The sequence below is a fragment of the Corvus brachyrhynchos genome, unplaced genomic scaffold, assembly GCF_000691975.1.
Source record: "Corvus brachyrhynchos isolate BGI_N302 unplaced genomic scaffold, ASM69197v1 scaffold376, whole genome shotgun sequence".
Lineage (NCBI taxonomy): Eukaryota > Metazoa > Chordata > Aves > Passeriformes > Corvidae > Corvus > Corvus brachyrhynchos.
The window spans coordinates 1003839-1012201 of NW_008238966.1; positions in this window are offsets into that span (position 1 = coordinate 1003839).

Genomic DNA, 8363 nt, shown 5'->3' on the forward strand with positions numbered 1-8363 from the left:
CTGCCCATGGCAGGGGGTGATGCTGGATGGGCGTTAAGGTCCCTTCCATCCCAAACCATTCCATGATTCTGTGATATTGAAGTTAAAGATTGCAGTTTATAAACTGAGCTCTGACACAGCACAGTGGCATTGGACTGACTCATTTATCCCTGTCTTGACCAGAAAAACAGATTCCAGCATCTTTCTGCTTTCATCTACATCTCAGTGGTGATGCCCCAAACTCCTGCCTCCCCCCAGGCATGACACAGCAGTAACCCCTCCTCACAGGTAGCTCGGTTAGTTATTAATTAGTAACTAAGTGATTAGTTACAGGCTTTGTAGCACAAATGACAGAAATAACCCACAAATAATCTGCTAAATTCAAAAGTACTGATCAATTAAATATTAAATAATCTGCTCATATAATAATGTACTAAAATACTCTGATATTTTCTGTTTTTCAGTTTGGATATCTTAAGAAAATATGAAAAGAGGTCAGAGATTCAAGAGTGACTTTTTAAGGGATGTAGAAAAATATTCTTATTAAAGGATGCAAAGCAAAATTGTGACACCTCCCAGGATATCAGCACTTGAGGAGGACGTTACCCTAAAATAACACAGCTGCTAGGTTCTTCTCACATTTCTCTACCTCCAAATACTTAAAATCCAAGGATTTACTGTAAATCCAAAAATTACAGGAGCAGAAAGGAACCTCTGCCATCCATGTTTCATTTTTCCCCTGTCCATAGCCCTTATAATTATTATGAATGGAAATGACATATGAGAGAGCATCTGTGACAGCCTTGCATATTTAAGGACCTTGCTACGCAGACGATACTCTCCTGTGCTGCAGTGGTGGTATAAATCTCCTTTTGGGGGAGTATTTCACTATGCTTTACAATAATGGTGTCAAAAACTGGCAGATCATTGGGAAGTTCTTTAAGAAAGAGTCCACCCAGCTTCTGAAGCTAAAAAATGTTTAACATGAGAGATCCAGTTCCCATTTGGTACTCAGTAAAGTAATAACACTTTGAAATGTATGAGCAGGAAAGGTTTTCAAGGAAATGCAGATACTAAGGAAAAAAAAATTAAAACTATAAATTGAATTAAAGCATTTATTTACAATTACATATTTCTGTTAGTTATATTTATAAATTCTAGCATTGATTATATTCATTTTCAGTGATAGGATCATTAGCTATAAACATAATAATTCAGAAACTATTTTCATTTTGCATCCACTATTAACAGCTCATGATTTCCTCACTGCTTAAACAATTTCAAGGTAATCTGATGAGCACAGATTTTTTTTCTCAGAAATGGAAGAAAAGAGTGAATTGGACTGTGTTCAACAGCTAATTAAAACCAGTATTTTTAGAGCTATAAGCTCAGAAGAGGCAAAATCCTCAAAATGGACTCCAGAAAAAAATATATATGTCTTGGCACAACTAATATTAGTCTCTCCTAAGCCACAGACCCTTTGTCACACAAAAAATACAGAGTTCTTCCAGTAATTCCGTAAGAAACAGAGGTCAAGGCACTTTGGACTACTTAGCCACAAGCTGTTCTCCCTTTCCTCAGTGGTACATCTTCATTACAGGACTTTTACACTCAGAATTCTCGGTTTCAGGAGGTTCTGAGTCCAGAAAAACAAATCACCTGCCCAGCTGGAAGGACACCTCACACCTGCAAGAAGATTTATGCCTGTCCTGCCTTATCTACACAGCTGAGAAAAAACACAGCACAGAGTGCAGGAATGAGGGATGGTTCCTCCACCAGGCCTTTTGTGAGAATAGGTTTTTCTCAGGTAAAGATTGTGAACGAGGCTTGATTTTATACCCTTAAGGATGCAGGAAACATGCCTTTACCTTGCTCTGTGACTTGGGAAAAAAAATTACATCCAAAAACATTAGTTTATAGTAATTACTGTGTTAGCAGTAAGGAAATTGTTAAAGATTTTTACACGAGAGGTAAAAAATCTTTTCATTTTTTTGCTTCTTATCCTAAGTTTTACTTTCTTCCCCTCTTCTTCCATGTTGTGTTTTGCAAGGCTCTTTAAAAAGTGCCCCAGATTCCTGAATTCAGTGGAAAGTTCATTATTGACTGCAGCAGCAAGTGCTCAGTAGCTGAATCACTGTGAAAATCCCACTACACTTTAATTATACACAGTAAACTGAAAGCTTTTTTTTTTTTTTGGACTATGCATCTTTTTTAACTTGTATGTGTGAATCACACACTTGGATTCCACAGGTGGTTGGTTCTCTTGGTGAAACGACAGAAATAAATCCTGCTACTAGGAGTATGATAAGTGATTTTTATATTTTCAGAAAAAAAAAAAAAAAGGAAAAACTTTTCAGATTTACTCTTTTCCATTTTTTTCCTATCAGTTTTTGATGTTTAGAATGGCAAGGCGGGGCATAAGCCATAAACTCAAATTATCTGAAGTGGATGAGTAAAGTGTTCTTTAAACACTAGTAACAAAAGGAAAAGAATATTAAAACAGCGTCACCATCTAGTCTGCAATCTTATTTTCAGAGTTCAACGTCCTTAACAAAGACATAATTAGTGAGCGCTGAATTCTGATTCCATACTCAAACTTTGAGCCTTGGTGCCTTTTTGAATCCTCATTTTTACAAAAACGTAAAAATAAATTCAAATACATTTCAGATTATTTACTTTAAATGTTTTAAAAAGCTAATTTCTTATTCTCGTACCTGCGGTATATGGTACAAGATTAATCCAAAGCATATCATACTTTCTTTTAAAGAATTAGGCCAAGTTCTCACTATCACTGTGTGTCTTGTTCTGCCAAAGTAAAAGCCGCTTACCAGTCCAATAACTCAGAGATATTTATTTTCTTTAAGATTGACAAGGTTTAAAGAAAGTAAGATTTTGAGTTGTGGGACAAAACCTAAAAATGGATCTATAAAGCTTCATGTGCGTATTTATGTAAGTAGTCATGGTTAAAAGCGTAAAATATTTTTGTTTTGCCTTCTTTTCATAACAACACAAAAGAAATTGGTAATTTTCCTACTTTCTGGAGTTTTAACAACCTGCAGAAGAATTTGAAGCCCAGCTTTAAAAGTGTCATACCAGAAATGGCAAGGAGCCTATATGCTGGATATTGAAACCATAGAAAATACAGAGCAAAAAAATTTCTTCTGAATATACATTTCTCAATATTATCCAGAAGAATAATAGATAATGAAAATAATATCCTGCAATACGTGGACCTTTGGTCAAAAATAACACATTTTCCACTAGGAAATGCTATTATGTATTAGGATTGGGTCACCTGAGGGGAAGGCATGAGCCAGTTGATCCAAGGGGGTGGGAATAGGTGTCCAGAAGGGAAATAGAGGCAGGGGAGATGAAGAAAAAGATGATTCAGAACTGATTGGCCTGGACTGGACAAGATATCCCAGAGATCACAGCTAAAATGAGATGTACAAAAACTAATTTTTGCTGACCTGAGACTCATCAGTACATGACCTACTTGTGAAATCTTCTTTCTCTTTTTAAGTTACTGGAGGAAAAGTTGTCATTGGCATATTTATATGTGAGTGGAGAACAGAAGGAGGATTTCTGAGGGTGGGATGATCACGCCTGGAGCACATTAGGAACTTAATTTTTAATTTCATTTCAAGCCATCCTACATTCATTTAAAATAAGCTATTTTTCATGGAAGAATACTCTGAAAAAGGAAAAATAAAATGTTAGAAAGGTTTCTAAAGACAAAGAGTTTTAATTCCCCAGAAAAAGAAAGAATAATGCAAAACTTTCAAGTAAAAGTGATAGACGTTAAATTTAGCAAATATTATTCTTTCAATAAATAAAATATCTCCAAAGTTCAGGTTTGATATTCTAAAACAATTAGAGAAACCTAAAATGTGAAATCTGACGGAGCCTTTAATTCCATCTTAGAGACAAAGAAAAGAATCAGATGAGCCCAGAAAAGGGAATTTAAGAAGGACTTTTAGATTTTATCTTCAAGGCTTTGATTGCCTGATTAACTAAAAGAGCAGCAAGAATTCTACAATGATGTAATCATTTCTTTACTTACAATAAAAAACTTTCAGTATTCAGATTTCATTTCCCTCTCTAGAATGGTTGGTTTTGTCGTGCTTTTTTGTCTGTTTCACTTTTCCTTTCTCTTTTTCTTATGCTTCTTCAGCTATAAATTTTCATATGCATATAAATTTAAAGGGATGGAGTTTTTGCTTCGAGATTCTGACCAAAGATTTCAAAGGAAGATGCATTACACATATGTTGAGTCCTATCAGTTCAGAATGACAGGTGTTTATGTTTCAGAGGGTATATAAGCAAAGAAGAACATTTTGGCTGTGGTTTCATTTTTGGTTTGGGTTGGTTTTTGTTTTTTGTTTTTTTTTTTTTGAGATACTGAACATCTCTGGGGAAGTCATAAATTCTCCTGACTCTCAGTGACTGCAGAGCTAGACCATGGTTTGTTTTACAGATTATTACACCGGACTTGATCCCATCAAAGCCCCATAAAGTGAATAACAAAATATCCCTGCCAATGATGGGCGTTGGAAAGTCCTTTCACCTGAGATCGAGAAAACAGATTTTTCAAAGGGTTTTTGGCATGCAGTACTGAGATAGGGATCACAACAGTGAATATTGAGGCACTTTACCAATGAGGAGAATCCACTCTGCCACAAAGTACAGGTGCCTTGGAAAAGGGCTCAGGGGAACTAGCAAAGATCTGCTTTGGCTTCTCAAGGATAAATGAAGAAAAGGCATATAAAAACATACAACCAGCCTTGCTGTATCACACTGAAGCTATTGATGTTAAAGAAGAAAGCCAAGGGTGAATGATAACAATAACTTTACACAGCTGACAAGTATCCTGTAACTTGAAAGTGGTGCTTCAAAAGGCCTGCCCAGCTTTTAGCAAAGTTTAGTGCTTTTCTGAGGCAGAGATGATAATGCACCTTTGGTTTTAATAGCTTTCAAAGAACTTTTCATCAGTATTTGTTCATGCTACTTTTGGTTGTCGGTGTAGCTGCCTCCGTCCATTCCATCCTAGGGCTGCCAGGGTGTGTAAAAGACAGAGGGATGACATCCAAAAGCAAATAAAACGGGTGATATTTTACCTTAAAACTCTGTGCACTGGGATTCAGAGATGGGGTGATAACCTTTTTCTCTGTCTGGAGTGTAAAGTGACCTTGACCATCAATAAGAGCTCCTCAGAGCAAGAGCACTGACTTGGGTTGCAGGAGCTTCAAGCCCATCCTTCTCTCTGTCCATATGCACAGCTATTTCATTTCAGCTCTCATCATATATTTAGCAGCTAATAATCTGAAAACACCTGATGGATCAGACCCATCCTGTGGATTTTTCTGGAGTTCTGCTGATGAGCCGGTCACGAGGACTTTCTTTACTGTGGATGGTGAGAAAAAGTGAACAATTCATCTCATCCTTAATCTAAAATCTCATCTAACCCAAAGTAGATCAGATCATTTAGAAGACTATTCCTCTCCCCTGGCTGAGAAGAGGAATGTTGGTGCCTAACCCTGCAGCACTAGGGATGTGAAAAGTGGTTGGAATTATCTGTTTTTTTCTAAATCATTTTGTTGCTAAAAACATCTTAAAACTCATGAAAAAAATGCGACCTATTGACTTTTTCTGCCAGTGATCTTATATTTTTTGATATATTTTTGTGTTTCTGTGTGGTTAAGCAGTTATTGACAGATGTGTGCCTCAAATGTATATAAAATCATTTATGTCAAAACCCACTTGCACTTAATCTTTTCTCTTTATTTTATAACTGTTGTAACAACCATTATTGTATTCTGAGAATATAAGAAGGAGGTTTCCTCTTAGATAAATATCATTCTGATATAGAGGTTTCCATGAACTAAATTGCCATTTATTAATTATTTTTTCTGCACAAATAAAGTAGAGTAGATTTTCTTTAAGATAATTTTAGATTAATTTTCTTCCCTGGGGAATCTTTTGTAGGGGGAAACATGCTTGTAGTGCAATAATATCCTTTAAGTTTTATTAAAGTAATAATTTTAACACACTATAACATTTAATAATTACCAGAACTTATATTTTTTGTAAGCCATTGAAGGGTTTTCCCAAAGTGTAATGAGGTATATTCACTTTTCTGAGCCAACTCATGGACTCATAAGGACCAAGTTTTCACTAACTCAAATTTTATAAACCAAACAGTTTTACGATCTTAAACCAAAGCCCTCTGAAGTGGATTAGTCTCAAAGGAGACACGGTAATACACAGAAGAAACAGAGCACGAGAAACTTTAAAGATTCTATAAAGATTACAGAGGAAAAGGTTTTAGAAATATTGATTTGCAATAATTAAATAATGTAACTATAGGAAAAAAGAAAAGTCTTTTACTTAGGCAAGTTTAATTTAATAGGGAATAGGATGCTTGGCCCTGCTAGCAAACTTTACCATTATGAAGTATATCACACAGAAAGTATTCTTGATTATTGACTCAATAAAAATGTTGAGAGGAAGAATGTAGACAGAACAGTGAGAAATAAGCATGAAAGATTTTCTGTCATAAAGATTCCTGACTGTGCATAGATGGGGATGGTGTTTACTGTGAACACGATAGGCGAATCTGCATTGTTATAAGCAGAACTGCTTGTGTGACTTAATTTAACTCATTTGGCATCAGATCCTCTACCCCTACAGCTTCAGTGTATACTGCAGAGAGAAAAAAAGCAGTGATCTTAATTAGGGTTTGATCTTCTAGTGAAGTTTTTTAACTGGCATGTGTACTTCTTCCCAAAATGTTCCTTTATTATAGAATCAGTGGCAGTGGGTTCCTACTGCTCACTCATAAAATTTAAGACTTTTAGCTAAAATACTGTTTGAGCATTTGTTTCACAAATAGTTTTAAGAATCATAGTTATTCCAAAGAAAGACCATTTTTCTTGTTTTCCTCAGCCTCATGATATCCTCTGAAAGTATTTTTTTTAAAGTCAACAGGGGGTTATAATGTAATCTGAAAATTTCGTATTTTTTTAATTCAAATTTGGTGATAACTAAACAATGCTTTCATAAAAATTGTTTATATCATTGCAGTACTTAAATCCCTGCCAGTTTGTCATGATTTTTGAAATCACATCCTGAGTCCTGTCATTATACAACCATGTTTCATCTTGAGAAAGGGCCTTTCCAAGATAAGGTAGATAATGCTAAAATGATATCTTTTAGAACTTCTATTTCATTTCATAACTGCAAAAGCAAGGGACTAAATTCCCGTATTGGCAGAGTTTTATTTATGTGGGTTGTTCTTGCAGTTCTCCTGAGAAAATGAAAACTGCACAAAAGAAGAGCAATAAAAAGTAAAGAGACTTAGCTTTTTTTGGTGCTATAATGAAATGAAAAAACCTCCAAGTATGGAACATAATAAGTAGGCAGTAATAGTGTGTGTTAGCATTTTCAGGTTGCTAAAAAGCCAGTTATATTCCACTGCATGTTACAAAGGAAAAAAAAAGCAGGAGTAGGGTTTTCCTGATGGCGTAAGTTCATTTCAGGCTACTGTAAAAAAAATACAATATTACATTTCAGTAATTGATTCTGTGTTTACTGGCAGATATTAAAAAATCAGCTGCTCTCTGACAAATTGGATTAAAATTAACACAGCTGTGTATGTTTAGGTCGACTTAAAATTTGAATTACACCAATCTCTAAGTCTCCCCCGTGCTTAAGTTTTCCAGAGATGATGTTGACTTGTAGATTTTTCATCTCTTCACTGAGATGGGGATGGGTATGTGCAAAAATCAGTTTCATTCAAGAGCTGTTCGCATTTTTCTTCAAGTAGTATCCAATTTTTTTTCAACAAATTCAAGAATTTACTTTAAATATATCTCTGCAATTGATAGCTCTTCCCTCAGGGATGTCAGCACAATCTCTTATCCGCCCAAGACTGAAATTTGATGAAGAAAACATAAACTGTACCCTTCAAAAGTAGCTAAATTTGTTCTAAACTTACTTTATAAATAACTTTCTTTTAAAAAGTTCGGTTTAAGGAAAAGAACCCCAGCAGTTGAGATTGACAATACCAAAATAAAGCATTTGTAGGAAAGGATTAATCAATTTGTTTAAAATTCTCTGGCAGCTTGGGTGATAAGCATCAATTAACAACTGATCCTTTTGGGTCTTTGGGTATTTTCCATGGACATGTGTTGTCCCACGTCATAAATTCAACAAAAAGTTTACAAAATTGACTTATCACATTGATAGGGACAAAGATAATATTCCAAATTGGTTTACACAGCCAGCAAGGGGCAGATCTGGCTTGGTCACTTCATACAAAATGATCAATTACCTACTTAGTAGTGAGAGGGAAGGGAAGGGAAGGGAAGGGAAGGGAAGGGAAG